Source organism: Sinocyclocheilus anshuiensis, unplaced genomic scaffold (assembly GCF_001515605.1).
Source record: "Sinocyclocheilus anshuiensis isolate Anshui unplaced genomic scaffold, SAMN03320099.WGS_v1.1 scaffold454, whole genome shotgun sequence".
Classification (NCBI taxonomy): Eukaryota; Metazoa; Chordata; class Actinopteri; order Cypriniformes; family Cyprinidae; genus Sinocyclocheilus; species Sinocyclocheilus anshuiensis.
Window position 1 is genome coordinate 4,027,951 of NW_015548217.1, and position 18,740 is coordinate 4,046,690.

Here is an 18,740-nt window from a genome sequence, read left to right on the forward strand (position 1 = left end):
GGTTTCCATAAAAATATTAAATATAAAAGCTGTTGTCAACATTGATGATAATTATAAGAACCATTATTAATACTTAGGCACAAATACTGATAATAATAGAGCAGCAAATCAGCATATTAAAATGATTTCTGAAGGATCATGTGACACTGAAGCTTGAAGTATTGATGCTAAAAAAAATGATGTCTGTGATTCATTTTTGAATCACAGGAATAAACAACCTTTCAAAATATATTAAAACAGAAAACAGTTCTATTAAATTGTAATCATATTTCAAAATATTACTGTTTTACTGAATTTTAAATCAAATAAATGCAGCCGTGGTGAGCATTGAAGAGACTTTTTTTTTTCAAAACAACAACACCAACAACAACATCAATAATAATCATAATAATAATAATAGTAATAATAATAATAATAATAATAATAATACATTTAATTACTCCAGATTTCTGACCAGTAGTATATGATTAAACAAAACAAAAAATCTGTAAAAATCTATAATGTGTGTGGTGTGTGTGTTGTGTTTGTTTAGGCGTTAGACAATCGAGAGCAGATGTTCAGCGCTTTCACAATCTGAAAATGTGCTTTTCATTAGGCGTAATAGGTGATTTACAATACACATCTGTTCATTAAGTGATGCGTTTCCATTATTCCAGTGCTCACGATCTGAATACCAGCTCTTGACCATAAAAAATAAGCTTTCAGGTATTTGAGGGCCACTGTCTGATGCCAGGTGTTCAGATATGCCATTAAAACCCAAGCCCTAAGAGCTTGCAATACCTCTCAATATGCATATTTGTCAAAGAGATGCATTCAAATGCGTAGTCTGTAGTTCAACGGCTGCTACAAAGAGGCCACTCTGGCAGAAAGACGGATGGATTCATGCACAACACCAACATAAAAGAAGAAAAAAAAAAACACATTGCAATTACACACTGCAACAAAAAAACGCTTATAGATGCTAAATAACATAGCAGCAGACATAGTGCAGCCCTTGAAGTGCACTTGAAGTGTTTGACATGCAGTGTGTGACGTTATTGCATTCAAAGATGACTTATCCTGTGTGTCTGAAAGCTTTTGTTGTGCTTATCACAATATCAATTCTCTAACATTATACCAGCCCGCTATTTTCTCCACAGCCTCGTAGAGAGACTCGTCACCAGAGAGACTCGTGAAACCAAACAGCCAATAAGGTCTTGGTGCCAGAAAGCACTATTGAAAACATTTTGTACTGGGGTTTATTCAAATTACACCGCCTCAGTAACTTTCCCAGCTCCCCTGCTGCGTGTCAGCGGTAACGAATAACTAATATAGAAGGCGATATGTGTATTAAGGTAGTTGTAGGTCATTTTACTGCTTTTTAAAGGCCTATTGGTCCAGCTGCTTTCCCGGCACATGCAATCAGAAATTTTGTTGTCGAAATTCACATGAATGAGCGTGCATGTGTGCCGCTCAATAATAGTGGTGTAGTAGAAAAAAAATTAGACTTCAAATAAAATCAGGTCTTATGTCAGGCTGGCTTGGATTAAATTGTTCATTTCTTTTGCCTAACACAACACAAGAGTGGATTAGTACTGATCTCTCATTACTTCAAACTGTAACCATATATCCATCTTTGTTTGCCTGATTACTTTAGGGATCTATATGTAGCTTAATTTAATTTGGACACATGCCCAACTTGTGCAGTTCTGCCACTAATTTTCCTTCCCTTTATTCTAAAATAAGTAAGATGAGAGGGAAAAGAAATGTGATTTGGTAATAGGTTGAGGTACTTTCACTTGCTATGTATTACATATCAACATACATATGGAAGCATAGCATAATTCAGATATGAAGATGTGAATTAGTACCATTTTAGTTATAATCTAGTATTTGAAATTAAGTAAAACACAGAAAGGTTAGAAAATCTGGGATTCAAAAACTGGGTACAATGTCTGTGTTAGGGGTCAAATTGACCCTCATTGGTTTCCATTTAATTTGACAATAAATGAGCAGTATGGAAAATAATAATAAACATTCACGTAAAAACACAAAACCTTTATTGCAGCTTGTCAGTAGTGACTATTTGCACACTGAACTGCAAATAACTGTAAGTACTGCAAGTACAAATAGAATCTACCATTATTTGTACTTCGTTTAAGTAGCACTTATTGCTATTTGTACTTCCTCTATCTTATTATACCTACTTCTCAAAGCCTTATGAGGGTAAAATGGGTTTCTCATATTTATTTTTAGTGCTGCAACATTCTAGTAATTGACAAAAAAAAGAAAAATATGACAGTGAATATTCCTTTAAATAATTAAGAAGGCGAGTATAAATTCTGAGTAAACTCCAAGTTTTATATTTCATAAGTGTTACGGATAGATAACTCAGAATCCAGTTGCAAGTGAAGGGATTTATTGTGACAATAAATAGTTAACAGGATCGCAAGCCAAACGTGAGGATTCAGGTGAGTAGACGTGAGCACACGGGGATTGCGAAATCCTGACCCGATCCAGCTAGGGCAGTGGAATCCAGCGAGACTATGATGGTTTCCCAGACTGGAAATAATCCGAGGCAGAGATCCGCCGGGCACACAGACTCTGGAGAGAACAACAAGCATGAGCAAGGACAAACAACAATCTGACAACATGCAGTACCACGCACACACGAGACAGATAAAGACAGGACAGAACGAGCAGCAGGTGCAGCCGCGCTGATTAGCTCGTCAGCACCGTGGTTGCCGGAGCAACGCTGAACGAGCAATCAGAGAGGTAACAATACACAGGCATGCAGCAATGAACACATGGATCCATGAACCGTGACAGTACCCCTCCCCCTAGGAGCGCCTCCTGGCGCTCCCAGAGGAACCTACCTGTCGATTGTAATCATCAATAAGCGAATGATCCAATATGTCCCTAGCAGGAACCCAACTCCTCTCCTCCGGACCGTAACCCTCCCAGTCCACCAGGTACTGAAATCCGCGTCCCCTCCGCCTCGAGTCCAGAATGCGCTTAACCGAATAAGTGAGTTCCCCATCTACGAGTCGCGGCGGTGGGGGAACTGGGGCAGGCGGATTAATGGTAGAACGAAAAACTGGCTTTATTTTTGAGACATGGAAGATGGAATGAACTCTCCTGTACGCAGGAGGAAGTTTGAGGCGGACTGCCACCGGACTAATAATCTTGGTGACAGTAAATGGGCCAATAAATTTGGGAGCAAGCTTATTACAGACGGTACGGAGAGGAATATTCTTAGATGAAAGCCACACTTTTTGACCAACGACGTAGACGGGAGGCTTTGACCGGTGGCGATCGGCCTGGGCCTTGGTGCGCGACCCCACCCGGAGGATGGCTTCTCTAGCCCTCTTCCAGGTGTGGTGGCACCTCTGGACAAAGGCGTGGGCAGAGGGGACCGCGACTTCGGATTCAACCGCACCAACCCCCACCTCTGACGCGTCGACCTCCACCACAACGCTGTTCCCCAGAATGCCGCACGTCCAGTCAGCAGTGTAATTACAAACGCCAGCTTAGACTCCTCTGTGGGAAAAGACGAAGGCTGAAGAGCAATATGAAGAGAACAGGTTGCCAGAAATGATCGACACAACAGGGGCTCACCGGAGTAGACTGTTGGAGGCGGTAGGCGGGGCTCAGCCCGCCGGCTGGGGAACTCCACAGGTGAGGTCGCTGAGGAATCGAGCGCAGTGGGCCGTTGGGCCGCTTCAGACCTTAGCTGACGAAATTGGGTGGTTAAATCTGAGACTTGCGTTATCAGAGTCTGTACCGCTCGACCGGTAGCCAGGATCTGCTGTTCCTGCTGCTCCATGCGAGCACTGCTGCCGGAAAGAACGTCTCTGAGCTCCGCGACACTTGCTGGATCCATCCTGGTCAGATCGTTCTGTTACGGATAGATAACTCAGAATCCAGTTGCAAGTGAAGTGATTTATTGTGACAATAAATAGTGAACAGGATCGCAAGCCAAACGTGAGGATTCAGGTGAGTAGACGTGAGCACACGGGGATTGCGAAATCCTGTATAAAATAAAGAGTTACCAAATTATATATTATTTACATATAATTGCTATATTAAAATAAGAGTGGCTACTCTATAAGTGAAATAATAAACACTAATACTGGCCATGTTAGTTTGAAAATAAAGCAAATTCAAGCCAAATGCATTATGCAGTGAATGAGCAGAACAATGATAGAGCTGTTTTCTCCCTGCGCTGTCCATGGTGCTGAAAACAATCTCCTCTGCAGTGGAGTTGGGTAAAACAAACAAGTTGACATGTTTCAGATATGCTTTGAGGAGAGTCTCTAAGCTTCTGCAGTTCAGATGGGCTTTTACATTAGGTGGACAGGAAGCTGTCGTAAACACATAGGCCTTGCTCTTCATAGATGAAAAAAAAAATCACTATTTTATTTTTCAGTTTTCATTAAAAAAAGGAATTTTTTTTGCACATTGTTCTGAACCATGAATTTAAAAAAAATCTAACAGTTTTTTTTTCTGCTGATGGTTTTTTATCTCTTTTTTTTCCTGAATAATAAATCACACATTCAATATTTTAGTATTTGCTTCATTTTCACTAATATATCAACTCAGAGACAGATCTGGGTTTTTGTTTATTTTCAGTTTTATAATTTCTCAAGAGTAGAAGATGATTAGCATTCAAACTCCATTCATGTCATTTTCGGCAGCATCTAAGATTTGTCCTTACAATTGAATTGGGTCTCTAACATCCCTGAAACAAAGACCAATGAGACTTCATAAGCACACTAAAACTTGACATATGAGCCTCCAAAGCACAAAGGACGACACTAACGGACCTAAGGGAGGAGGATCTGTTTAATTTGACACAAATGAAAGTGAAGAAAGGCAAACCCACATACAAAAACACTATCCTTACCTATATAAAAAACATTTTGACACTATAATATATAGCATGTCTAATATCTAAGAATGGCTGAATTAAGTTGAAATGTAGCTTTTCCATCATAGGAATAAATTACATTTAAAAATATATTCAAATAGAAAGCAGTTATTTTAAATTGTAATAATATTTCACAATATTACTGTTTTTACTGTATTTTTGAAGAGGCTTTATAAAAAAACGTACCAACCTCAAACTTTTTGTCAAACAGTACTGTAATTTTATAAAACATTTTATTTTTTATACATTTTATATTACTGTAATTGTATAAAAACTACATTGCAAAATCTTGTAAATAAATTATAAAAAGAAGGGAAATTAATAAAATGCTATTTTGAATAATACAGGTTTTTTTATACACTTTGTATTAGGTTACAAAGTGCATTTTTCATGCCACTATTAAATATTAGATGTATAAAGCTGAAGGTAATTCGCATAACTTATTACCTGTGACAGTGGCAATGAGACAAACCAAAAGATAGATTTCCTTTGATATACTGTACAAATGATTTTTCAAAGTTGTGAATATGATAAGATTACTGGCATATGTTTTTTCATGTTTAATTCAATGTTTTACTTGCCAATACTTTGCAATTGTTTGTAAAATTTACTTTAAAATTTTACTATATTTTAATATATATATATATATATAGAGAGAGAGAGAGAGAGAGAGAGAGAGATAGATAGATAGATTTTTTTTTTTCATTGAAATAAGAAAATACTAATTCACACTGTTATATCTCATGCATGTTGGTGCCCTGAGACACAGTATATGAGGGGCATCTTATGAAATCTGTGAGCTCAAGCCCCAGCATGAAATCAGCCAATCAAATGATTCGTCAATAAAACCTAAAGGCCGCAGTGCAGTCTATCGTCACAGTACTAATTGCGCTTCTTCTGGTGATAGAGTGAAGGCTCTGGGGTCAGCAGCGTGACAGATCGCTAAACACACCGACGATCTTCTTCCAAATGTCAAAACCACTATTAAATGTGAAGAGCGCATTACACTGCTGATGCTCACAGATCCACAGCTCCTCTGTTTAAAGGTGAAGTGGGTTATTTTGTGATGTTAAAATACAGTTTCATATTCCATCTTAAATGTGGTAAACAACTGTTATTAAGCTATATTTAGTATTATCAGAACATTGCTCTATTTGTTTGAGCAGCCTGGCCAGCTTAACATACCATACATGTACTGTAAATGACTCAACTAATGGAGTGAGTTTGAGGTTTTGGCTGACCAATGACAGATAGGGAGAGTGTGCAGAAATTTGACCTTTAAAATTTTCACCTTAAAAGGTGATTTTTCTGAACTCTAAACTCAATTATGAAACTTTACTTGACTGGTGACTGTGTGATTGAGTTGACAAATGAAACTAACCGCAGTGCAAGATCTGCATTGGTTTGGGGGGAGGGGGGGACAAGTGGATATGACACCCATGATTACTGTATTCGGCAAATGAATGGGACTGATTTCACACTGGGGAAAATTATTAAATAAGAGTGGTTCTTCTATCAGACTATAAAACAAAAGAAAGCAAGAAGGATTAGTAAGTAATTAAGTACATTCCCGCTAATCAAATGTAGGGTTTTTTTTTGGGATTTCACCGCATCAGAAATTTCCATCACAATTATAATGAACATGGTTTGGCCGTCTCATATTGAGCTGCTGTGATGCTGATGTGAATGGATAATGCAGTCTTTTACGTAAACGTTACGAAGATGCCTGAATCTGCTTACAAACAGTCAGCCAGCAGCCCCATGCAATTCTCATCATATTATATTAAAAATGGTTGAAGATTTGGCCCATGCAAATAACTCAGATTATCTCTAATCTCCAGAAACCCTCATTCCTGACCTGCCTCTCTGGAGGCATAATCAGGAATGATTCATGTTTTACTTGCCAACTTTTCTCAGGAAACTTCACAGCCTTAGAATCCACAGATTGGAGTCGTCCATAGAAACTTAAATGACTCAAAAAATGTGAGTCTAAAAGTTTGTGGGAGCTAAAAGTCATTACTGTGATCCTGAAGATGCTGCAGAAGGGTGATTACTAGGGCTGCACGATTAATCGCATGCGATATTTAACGCGCATCTTATCAGTAAAGCCGGTCTGTAATCAGCGGTAAATCTCCATCACCTGCGTGCTTTCACATTGAGCAGCATGCGCGTTAAATATCGCATGCGATTAATCGTGCAGCCCTAGTGATTACCACAGATTACTTCCACCTGCCTGTAGCTCCGGTCCGTGGCACCTGAGAGACGACATGCAGTCAGTGGACACGCAGTGAACTTGCACTAATGAAGCTAATTACAAGTGAACTAGAAGGACGCCGCAAGGTCCTCTACAAGAGTTTGCTCCTCAGACAGCTGACGGACTTCAAGAGGGGTTATTACAGCATACCTGCTTATCCTAAACCACTCCGCTGGGCACTGTGCCCAATTTACACACTGTGTATATGGCAGTGAAGATTTGTCTGAAGCTGGCAGATTAGTAATGAGAAGGTATCTTAGTGAAATGCAAATAAGTTAAAAAGCAACCATGTAATTTTAGCTTCCTTCTACAAGTCTTAGAACTCTTCAAGTTTTGTGGAACTCGTACTTGAGTGTTCTGTATCGCAAGTGCTGTGCTGTACCGGGTGAGCTACCGAGCAAGTTTACTACATCAGAAAAGGCATACATGTTGGTGCCGATAGCCTTGTGGGCAGTGTGCTGACATACAGTGCCATTGTGTTCCAGGCATCCCGAGTTTGAGTCCTGGCTCGAGGACCTTTCCCGATTCTGTTCCCCTCTCTCTCCCACTTTGCTTACTGCCATTACTCTACTATCCTATCAAAATAAACGCAAAAAAATGTCAGAAATAAATCTTATGCATGCAAAGGCATACATATGAAGTTGGTTATGTGATGCAAACGTCAGTGTGTTTACAAATCATGCATTACAGTAAAACGGTTTTAAGGTCATAACTTCGTATTGTGCAAAGAAACACACAAAAGCCACATAAGCCTTTGTTAATCAATAATCTGTCAAGTAATCATAATTTGTGTGGAAAGGAATAAAAGTTATAGGTGTTTTACTGCTTCCACTGTTCATTTCAGCTGGACACTACAGTGAGTTATATGTATTGGTACGATTTCAGAGTTTCCCAATGAGCCTGTGTTGAACAATGAATAGTTCTACAGAATTTAATAATCTCATTTAATTATAATTTCAATAATTTCTTAATGCATTAATCAAAAGTTGTTTCTGTTAACATTAGTTAATACACTGAACTGATGTTGAAAGGAAACATGAGATAAAAACCCATCTGTTGGCAACCATGTCACTTTAGCTTGCTTCTACAAGCCTTTTAGTTCTTATTGTGAGTCGTGTTTCATGGGACTTGTACCAGAGCGATCTGTATCACAAATGCAGTGCTACACCGGGTGAGCTATTAAGCAAGTTTACTACATTGGGAAAGCCATACATACATTTTGAGCTGCTTAAGTAATGTAAACATCAAAATCTATTCATTTACAAATCATGCACACTGGTAAAAGTGGTTGGAAGTTACAATATAGTACTGTACCCAATATAGACAATATAGTACCCCAGCCCCCCCCCCAAAAAAAACAACAAAAAGTCTTCCATATGCAGTCTTTCATACTTCAGCTTTAAATTATAGAAAGGTATTTGATATCTTATCAAAAAGAGAGGGCCGACACAAATAGACAATTTGTGACAAACATACTGCTGTATATATGTGTCTTTATGAAGCCACTGTGGGTTCAGCAGTGCTGCGTAAGCAGAACAGCCAGTGAGTGAATTTACCGTCCACCAATTTCTGAACATGAGGCAACATTTTCACTTTAAATTAAACTGCTGGCTTGATTTGAGAGAGGATGTTATTTTCCCTCAGTCAATAGATTCTACAAGCCTTCGACTCAATACAGAGTCAGAGAACTGGATGCGCATACCTGTGACAACTGAGAATTAAATTACAAGTTAAGACACACACATCAAACAGTTAAAAGTGGCAACATTAGTCAGGTCACATGATTTCACCAGGCCATAGAAGATCATTTTCCAGTCCATTTGTTTGCTCCTGTTGTTATTCAAGCTTCTCCATTATGGCTGGCAACAATACACTCCCTAAAGTTATGACTCTGCTTGAAACTCATTTGTGAGAAAGTGTGCACAATTGAAACAATGGCTGTTGCCTTCCGCTTGAGTAAGTTTATTCACATTAAAGAGATCTATGAAGGCTTTTGTAGCTGAGCACCTTTAATTACTTTCAATACTTAACAATAGCATGTCCTTAAGGGTGGTGTGTACATAATTCCTGCTCCATACAGTGAAGTGAAGAAATAGTTAAACATCCCAGTTCTGTTCATAAATATCCACACTTTTGGAATGCCACCAGTGATAAATTATGCCATCTGGGTAACATCACTTATGAAAAGATTGTGAATGGGAATGTTTGGCATATGGATTTGTTTCAAGCATGGAGCATACAATAAGAATAATTAATCATTCTAACTGATTTGAACAAGTTAGCTAAGTGATTAAAAACAGTGTTGAAACCATTATAAAATATAAAAAATTGTTAAAATATATGCTGGAAAAATATATCCACTAAATGAATGAATGAACGTAACCATTTTGAAATATAATTTTTTTAAATTAATTTAGGAAAACAAATTAGTAATTGCATATATCCAAAATGTAAACAAACAAACAAAAAAATAAATTATAATGTAATCATTATAAAAGATTAAACATTTTAAAATATTTGCTGGAAAAGGTTAGTAATTGCATATACTGTATATTAATGGATGGACGAATATATAAATTATAAGTTTTTTTTTCAATTGCTAACATCCCTTTGTCCAATCTTTAGTCACATTTTCAAGACTCTAAACACAATTAGCACAACATCTGTCTGTTGTGACCATACCATTAACACAATGCATGTTTTTTTCACGCAATATTCACTCAATTAACATGTTTCTAAAATGCTTAAATTTTCTTTTCACACAAGTTTACCCCATACCAAAATCATGGATCTTGCTTATCTCTTTTACAAATGCGGAAACACAGCATGTCAGAAATGAAGACTTAATGTTCCAAACTTTAAATATAGTAAAAGTCTCTACTTCTGCAACAACAGCAGTTTAAAAGAGCTGACAAAATTATTTTAATTACTAATAATTGAGAAATAGCTGATTCCAATCTTAATGAATCCATTACATGGCCATGCACAATAAAAAAAGGCACTCTCTGGATTGGTTTTGTTCAAAACAATACAGAACAACACAGAGAAGCAGAAAAAGAAAGAAAATGTCTGGAGGAGGGGGAGTTGGATGAGGAAAAGAACTGGTTGGACCAGGGAGAGGACAAGGTAGACTAGGTCGAGTAGTTGGACAAGGACTGTCTGGTTTGGTTGAGCTACCAAAACAGACATCAAGAGACTACAGCGGACAGTCAGGACTGCTGAGAGGATTATTGGTCCCCCCTGCCAAGATCTTTACATCTCCAGAGTGAGGAAAATCAGGCACTTTTGGACCCCACACATCCAGCCCACTCTCTACTCGAACTGTTGCCATCTGGTCTGCGCTACAGAGCACTGACCACCAGAACATCCAGACACAAGAAAAGTTTTTTTTTTCCCCGCAAGCTACATTCAGCCTGAACAATTAAATATTTCATAACAATACACTGTCCATCATAACTGACACATTTATACATAGAAAATCGAAAACTGTTCATTTGTGTACTGCACACTTGTAAATAAAATATCTGTACATTCATTTACTGTAAACAATTATGTTTTTTTCCCTCTATATTTCTACTTCTGTATATAGTGCATTATTTAATTTTCTGTTTTTCCTATATAAGTGTTATATTACAGTAGTGTTCCTGTGTATAATTCCTATGTATGCCTGCACTATCATGTATGTTTGCACTATGTCCGTACTTTCTTCTGGACTGGAAGCTCCTGTCACCGAGTCAAATTCCTTGTGTGTGTAAACATACTTGGTAATAAACCTCTTTCTGAATTTCTGACATTTTGACAAGGGAGAAGGAGAGGTAGGGGGCAAAAGGCAAAGGCTGTATTAATTTTTTTTTTCTTTTTTTTTTATAATCACTGACAGCTATTTCATTTTGCCAATAATGCCAATTATTATTATTATTATTATATTTTTTTATGGATCTCATATTGTATGTTCTATACAGGTCGAACTGAGACATGAGAAGTAATGCAGTTTTTGTAATACCATTAATTGTTATCATTTTGACAGTCTATGCACTATGATTGATTATATGTTCCTATTGGATAGAAAACCAGTGCCAATGTTTTGACCGAATGACTCGATTTTGAATCGGGTTTGCTGTGTTTTGATAGAGTTAGTATATGTAGAAAAAGGTATTCGGCATTTTGAAAGGTAGAGTTTGTACTTATTTAACACAATGTGGTTTTGGCCAGAAAATTAACTATTTGCCTAATTGTGTGATGTAGGTGTGTTGCTGTGTTAAGAGTTTAGAAAAATTACTTTAAGTATTGGTAAATGCTTGTTAGCAATTGAAAAAAAAAAACTGTAATATAATAAGCACTATAGATAATGAAAAATTGTTAAAATATTCGCTAATGATAACTGTTGATAACCAATTACAGATTCACCTACCATTACTGAAAACACCAAAACTGATGCTATCTGGTATATGGTATTACAGTATATTTTGCTACTGTTAAAATAGAACAAAAAGATCTACAAAATTGTTGCAGTTTTTTTTATCAAATTGTGAATGTGTTAATGTTGCAAAAACAGAATAATTATGTAAAGCTCTCCGTGTAATTCTGGTAATATCAAGCAAACTAGCTTGTTCTTAAATTCGAGTTTTTAAAAAGGTCACATTATTGCTATGTACATTTCCTTATATCATCTTAAAATGAGCTTGATATTCAGCTGGATGACCACCGCTCCACAAATTCCCCTCTCCCTTAATGTCTGCTTTGAGGAGATAATGAGGAATTATTGGTTATATGGCCCTGAAACCCATGTTTGCTTCATTTTTAATTACCTGACAGTCCCTGCCAGCTTTAAGCATAACAAATGCCATTGATCTGCAAAAGCATTTAGGCAAGAGACAATTTGGCTAGGTCATCTAGATATTAATGACAACACATATTTCCTTTTAACAGCATATTCCGCTATCACTGAATCCTGTCAGAACACACAGCACATGGTCTGATCGAATTAGAAAAGCAGAGTGATGTTCGTCAACACAAGATCCACCTTAAAAATCAACCCAATATTAGCAAGCTCAATTAATCTGGGAGCTCATTTTCTTCAAAGAAATAAAAAACCTCCTCCAGACCATTGCAAACTCCTCCATGCCTTAAATTTGTCTTACGAGGCAGGTCGAAACAGAATTCAATTAAATGAGATTTTACTCACTTACATAAGTTCATTGTCTCTCAGCATTAACTACAGAACAGTAAGTGTCTGTTTTGAACACCGGGGCACAGATGTATGTGGCTGTCATGTGTGTTACACTGGAAAAGAGAAGAAAAGAAAAGAAAAGAAAAGAAAAGAAAAGAAAAGAAAAGAAAAAAGCACGTTGCATAGAATGAATATATATATATAGCTAACATGAATTGACTAATCATATCAGCAGGACATGTGAAAGTGTGAATGAGTACTAGTCAGGTTAATTACTATCATACTAATTAGATTGTAAGAGCAGACTGATTGCTATTAAAGGAGGGATTAAGCGCTTCCAATCATTGTGTTTTTGTTAGCAATGGTTACCTCCATATAAACACGTGCAGTCATTATCGCTTTGCATCAAAATGGCCTCACATGCAAGGAAATTGCAACAAAGAATGTTGCACCTGAAAGAACCATTTACCGGATCATCATCAAGAACTTCAAGGAGAGAGGTTCGACTGCAGTGAAGAAATCTTCAGGACGTCCCAGAGTGTCCAGCAAGCGCCAGGACCGTCATGCTCCTGAGGAGTCAGCTTCGGAATCGTGTCACCACCAGTGCAGAGCTTGCTCAGGAATGGCAGCAGGTTGGTGTGAGAGCATCTGCACGCACAGTGAGGCCAAGACTTTTGGACAATGGCCTGGTGTCAAGAAGGGCAGCAAAGAAGCCACTTCTCTCCAAGAAAAACATCAAGGACAGACTGAAATTCTGCAGGAAGTACAAGGATTGGACAGCAGAAGACTGGTGCAAAGTTATTTTCTCTGATGAAGCTCCCTTCCGACTGTTTGGGACATCTGGAAAATCGATTGTTCGGAGAAATAAAGGTGAACGCTACCATGAGTCCTGTGTAGAGCCAACAGTGAAGCATCCTGAGACCATCCATGTGTGGGGTTGCTTTTCAACCAAGGGAGTGGGCTGTCTCATAATTATGCCCAAAAACACTGCCATTAATAAAGGATGTATCAAAATGTCCTGCAAGAGTGACTTCTTCCAATGATCCATGAGCAATTTGATGATGATCCGTGCATTTTCCAGCATGATGGAGCACCATGTCACAAAGCATGCGGTCAGTCCTCAAAAGACGAGTGGACAAGCAGAAGCTCACAAATTGTGATCAACTTCGAGAGCTAATAAGGCAAGAATGGATCGCCATCAGTCAGGATTTGGCCCAGAAGCTAATATCCAGCATGCCAGAGTGAATTGCAGAGGTTATGAAGAACAAGGGTCAACACTGTAAATATTGACTCATTACACTATTTTGCCAATAAAAGCCTTTAAAACGTATGATATGCTTGTAATTGTTTTTCAGTATACCATAGACACGTGGAAAAATAATCTACAAATACTGAAGCAGCAAACTTTGCAAAACACAAAATTTATGCCATTTCCAAAACTTTTGGCCATGACTGTATATGCAATTCTGTTCAAATACACAATACATGCAATGTTGACTGATTGATTTATTGATTGATTGAATGAATGTTTCCACAACCAAAATGAAACATTACCATCGGTGTTGGTATTTTTTATCAAATTTATTATCAAAATTTAACATCTGATGTTAAAATGTATGGTTTTGATGTAACCTTCTCCCTTATATTCAGTTCAAGAATAATTTATGCAATTTTATATTATTTATTTAAAATAATTAAAAGAGTAGTGTCATATTGACAAAACCTGGTTGATGTTGATTTATAAAGTAATTAGTAATAACTAATGCAATACTTTTTTTTTTAAGTGTAATTACAGTAATCTAATTACACAGTTAAAGACCTAGTTAAAAACATAATTAATAGCAATTCATTACTTTTTAGAGTAACATTGTAAAAATGCTGTTTGTGTGATACTGCACATACCCAACTTGATCTCATGATGAAATCATAACTGTGGAAACTTTTTCGCAAGACGCGAAATACGTAGCGCCATGCACATTCTGTGACATATTCGATGTGAAATGTCCACTGAGTGGAGCTAAAAGCTTCTTCAGGTTTTTTCCCTGGAACAGATGAACGTACATATGGTACGTTTTATGTGACGTTGGTTTTGTACATGTCACTGCAGTTCTGACTTGAAAGGTACGTTGAATGGCATTATAACTTTAATGCTCTGTGACGTTTTAAAACAATGTACCATCTGCACTACACCTAAACCTACCAGATAGTATGAACAAAAGCTAATGTTACATAAAAAAGCAATCTTCAGGTTTTTCGGGATTAGTAATCATGGATTCTGCATCCTAAGTCCAATTCCGTGCCGGCTGAGCTACCGAACAAGCGTGTTACGTCCGGAAAGCGAAACATATGGAGATGTAATCATAACGGTATACGAAAACAGTTACAAGTGCTCACTGTTTTACCGCCTTTAGTGTTCATTTCAGTTGGAAACTGCAGTGATATGTACTTATTGGCAAGTATTTCGCATCTTGCAAAAAAGTTCCCACAGGTACATTTTCGTCATGAGATCAGGTTTCGGTAGTAGGTAGACCGGATACAGTTGGTACATTTGAAAGACCTTAAATAACTTGCGTGCGCAACAAGTCTGATCTGTGATATTTGCTTCGCACATGCGTATTAGCGCGCTTTCGATCGTGGCAAATTTGAAGTACATGCGCTTCTCCTGTCCCAAGATATCGGCGAAAGTTTTTTTTCTAAGGAAGTTTTTCACTTCACCACGTCCCTTCCACATTGAATAGCTTCTTATCCTTACGTGACTGTTAAAGCTAACTTACATTTTTGTAAACCTTAATCTGTGCTCTAAAAACTGACATATTGCATGACTTTGAATCATGCAAGGTCTTCGCAAAATCTAGAGAAATGTTCAAGGTGGTCAGCGGGGTACAGTTGAGACACAATGTATCAAATGTACCTGCACTAGAATCCTATTGTGGCACATGCAGTTTAGTTGCACGATGTAAGATCACAAGTTAAGTCAAGTTAATGTAAGATCAGGAACCGCACTCCAGTGGTTCAAGTCTTACCTCTCAGGTAGGTCTTTCAGGGTGTCTTCGATGGGTGAGGTTTCTAAGTCACAACTTCTTGATACTGGGGTTCCTCAAGGCTCAGTGCTTGGACCTCTTCTCTTCTCCATCTACATGTCATCATTAGGATCTGTCATTCAGAAGCATGGCTTTTCTTATCACTGCTATACTGATGACACTCAACTCTACTTCTCGTTCCAACCAGATGACCCGAGGGTAGCTGGTCGCATTGCAGCCTGTCTGAGACACATTTCTAGCTGGATGAAGGACCATCTCCTTCAACTCAACCTTGCTAATACAGAACTGCTCGTGGTCTCAGCCAACCCAGCACTTCATCACAACTTCTCTATACAGCTGGGTTCGTCAACCATAACTCCTTCCAGGACAGCCAGGAACCTTGGAGTTGTGATCGATGATCAGTTAAGCTTCACAGAACACATTGCTACAACGGCCCGGTCCTGCAGCTTTGCCTTATACAACATTAGGAAGATTAGACCCTTCCTCTACAATGACCCGGTCCTGCAGATTTGCCTTATACAACATTAGGAAGATTAGACCCTTCTTATCAGAGCAAGCTGCACAACACCTTGTCCAAGCTCTTGTTCTCTCCAGACTGGACTATTGTAATGCTCTCTTGTACTATCAAGCCTCTGCAACTGATCCAGAATGTAGCAGCAAGAGTGGTCTTTAATGAGCCAAAAAAAAGCTCACGTTACACGTAAATGTAATAGTCACATTCAGACAATGTACAAAGCAAATTAAAACAACATTTGATGTTTGTGATATTAAAACTGTCTACTTCTTATTGACATATTTTCTAACATGAAGGACATAAGGATATTACACAGTAAAAATGACCGTGAATTTAACGGTAAAAGACTGTAAATATGCTACAGTAAAAACCTGTTAAATGGCTAACGGTAAATTCCCCTACTATATACAGTGACCAGATACTGACTGGTTTTCTACCCCCCCGGACCCCCCAATACAGTAAAACAGCACATTTTAGAGTGGCCTTTTATTGTGGCCAGCCTAAGGCACACCTGTGCAATAATCATGCTGTCTAATCAGCATCTTGATATGCCACATCTGTGAGGTGGATGGATTATCTCGGCAAAGGAGAAGTGCTCACTAACACAGATTTAGACAGATTTGTGAACAAAATTGGAGAGAAGTCGGCCTTTTGTGTACATAGAAAAAGTCTTAGATCTTTGAGTTCAGTTCATGACAAATGGGGGCAAAAACAAAAGTGTTGCGTTTATAATTTTGTTCCGTGTAGTTTATAACATGAAGGACATAAGGATATTAGGGCATGTTGTAAAATATGCAAAATGGTAAATGGGTACAGTTGATACACCCTTTCTAGGTGGTTAGATCTGCAGTTATAGAGTTAATTTAAGATAATAAAATTGAAATGTATTTGTTTGGACAGGCAGACTAACAAGCAAAATATAACTGTAGCATATCCTGTAGACTTTTTTTGTGTGCTATGCCTGTTGCAGGATGCCCCGCTTCAGAGTTAGAAGTACGAATAAGGGAGGTGCTGCAGATCTTTTAGAGAGGGCCTCAAAAAGTGTGGAGGAAGGGAGGTTAATTAGGAGTGCAGCAAAGGAGTTAAATATTCCTGTTGCTTCCCTGGCTCGATATGTAAAGAAGAGAAGAGACCTTATTGAGCAGGGCTCAAGTTTGATGCCCTCAGTAGGCTTTAAGGGCTGTAATGCAGTTTTTACTGCTGAACAGGAGATTAAGCTTCAGAAATGATGTGTTCTTTAAAGGCACAATATGTATAATTTTTGGGTTAAAACATGTAGAATGCACTGATGGAGGCCAAAACTACATTTGCCACCACTGTAAGTGACAGAGGTGACTGAGTGAGTGCGTAGACTGAATGACCTTTTATTATTGCTGTTTGCAATTGTTCAATGTTTTTTACTGTTACTCAACTTTTCAACTGTTAGCCTACTATTAAAATGATGAACTGAAATTAAATATTGCATCACTGTTTGCCATTACTGTGCAATGTTTTACAAATGAACTACTTTTAACTAAACAAATAATCAAATAAAATACTGAGTGGAAACAAAAACTGTTGAATTATCATTTTTAAAGGTATTTACATTTGCAATGAACTGGTTAGGCAGCTTTACAGCATTACGGATGGGTGTCTCAACTATACTCGGGTACTGTTCTGTACCCGACATGGGTACAGTTGGAACAAAAAGCTTTTTGTGTTTATGAACTAATTATGGCAAATTTGACCTACTTATGGATGCTAATAATTATTAATATTTTAGTAGACAAGTAAAGGAAATGTCATATAAAAAATCACTTATTTTCAGTCCCTAGTTTTGGTGTGGTAACGGAAAAAGCAAAAAGTCTACCAACTGTACCCAGTCTACCCTACATACCTGTTCAGTAATTACATGCACATTCATGCTCTAATCAATATCATCACAAAAGTGTTCTACAAATTTCTATTTCAAAACTTCTTGCACACAGACAGAAAACTCCCTGCAATGCAGCACATCATGTGTCTACCGTCTTCTAACCTAAGAAACAAGACTAAGATGGATTTCCTATCAGCCACATCTTGAAGCTTTTTTGTGTCACACAGGGTTTTTAAAATTCTGCTCTGTTGTCTTTGTGCCCCTCTGAGCTTCAGACAGCAAACTTTGAACCGTAGATTAGCATTAATCTATCCAGCCATAATCTTCGTGAAACTAGGATTACCAGCACATGTCATAAATCACTTCAAACCGAGATAAATGATATGCAGTGCCAGAGTTTCAGTCAGTCTATAACTGACACAAAACATGAGTGAAGATGAATTAGATCATTTCAATAGATACAAATCTATTTCTATGACCTTTACCGGCATTAGCAATAGAATTCAGACATGTGGAGACAGTCCTAATAACTGCTCAATTAAAGTAGGTTAATTCAATGATCAATTGAAAGGTTAAACTGTCTTAGATTTCTTGGGGGTGGATAACCGTATTGATCTGTTTGCATTTGGACTGTCTGGGATGGCAGGATCATTTTTTTTTGGCTTAGTGCATGTTAAAGCCTTATGCAAAAATGACCTAAAGCTATAAAAATAGCATCTGATCAAATGTGATGCGTATCGACCGCAGATACAGCAGATAAAAAAAATAAAAGTAAAAATCTTTGGTTGAGTTCTAAAAGCCTTCCTGAATAAGCCAAACTTAAAAATAGAGCATCATTTCCACATCAATAGCAATTTAGCAAAATAGACTATTGCTGCATTATAACAAGATTGAGAGCGCAAGTCAGGCTCTATATCCGTTCATAATATTCATGTTACAAAAGCAGTAACCAATATATGAATATATTAACTACTAAACAGATAGTCATAGTCCTTCT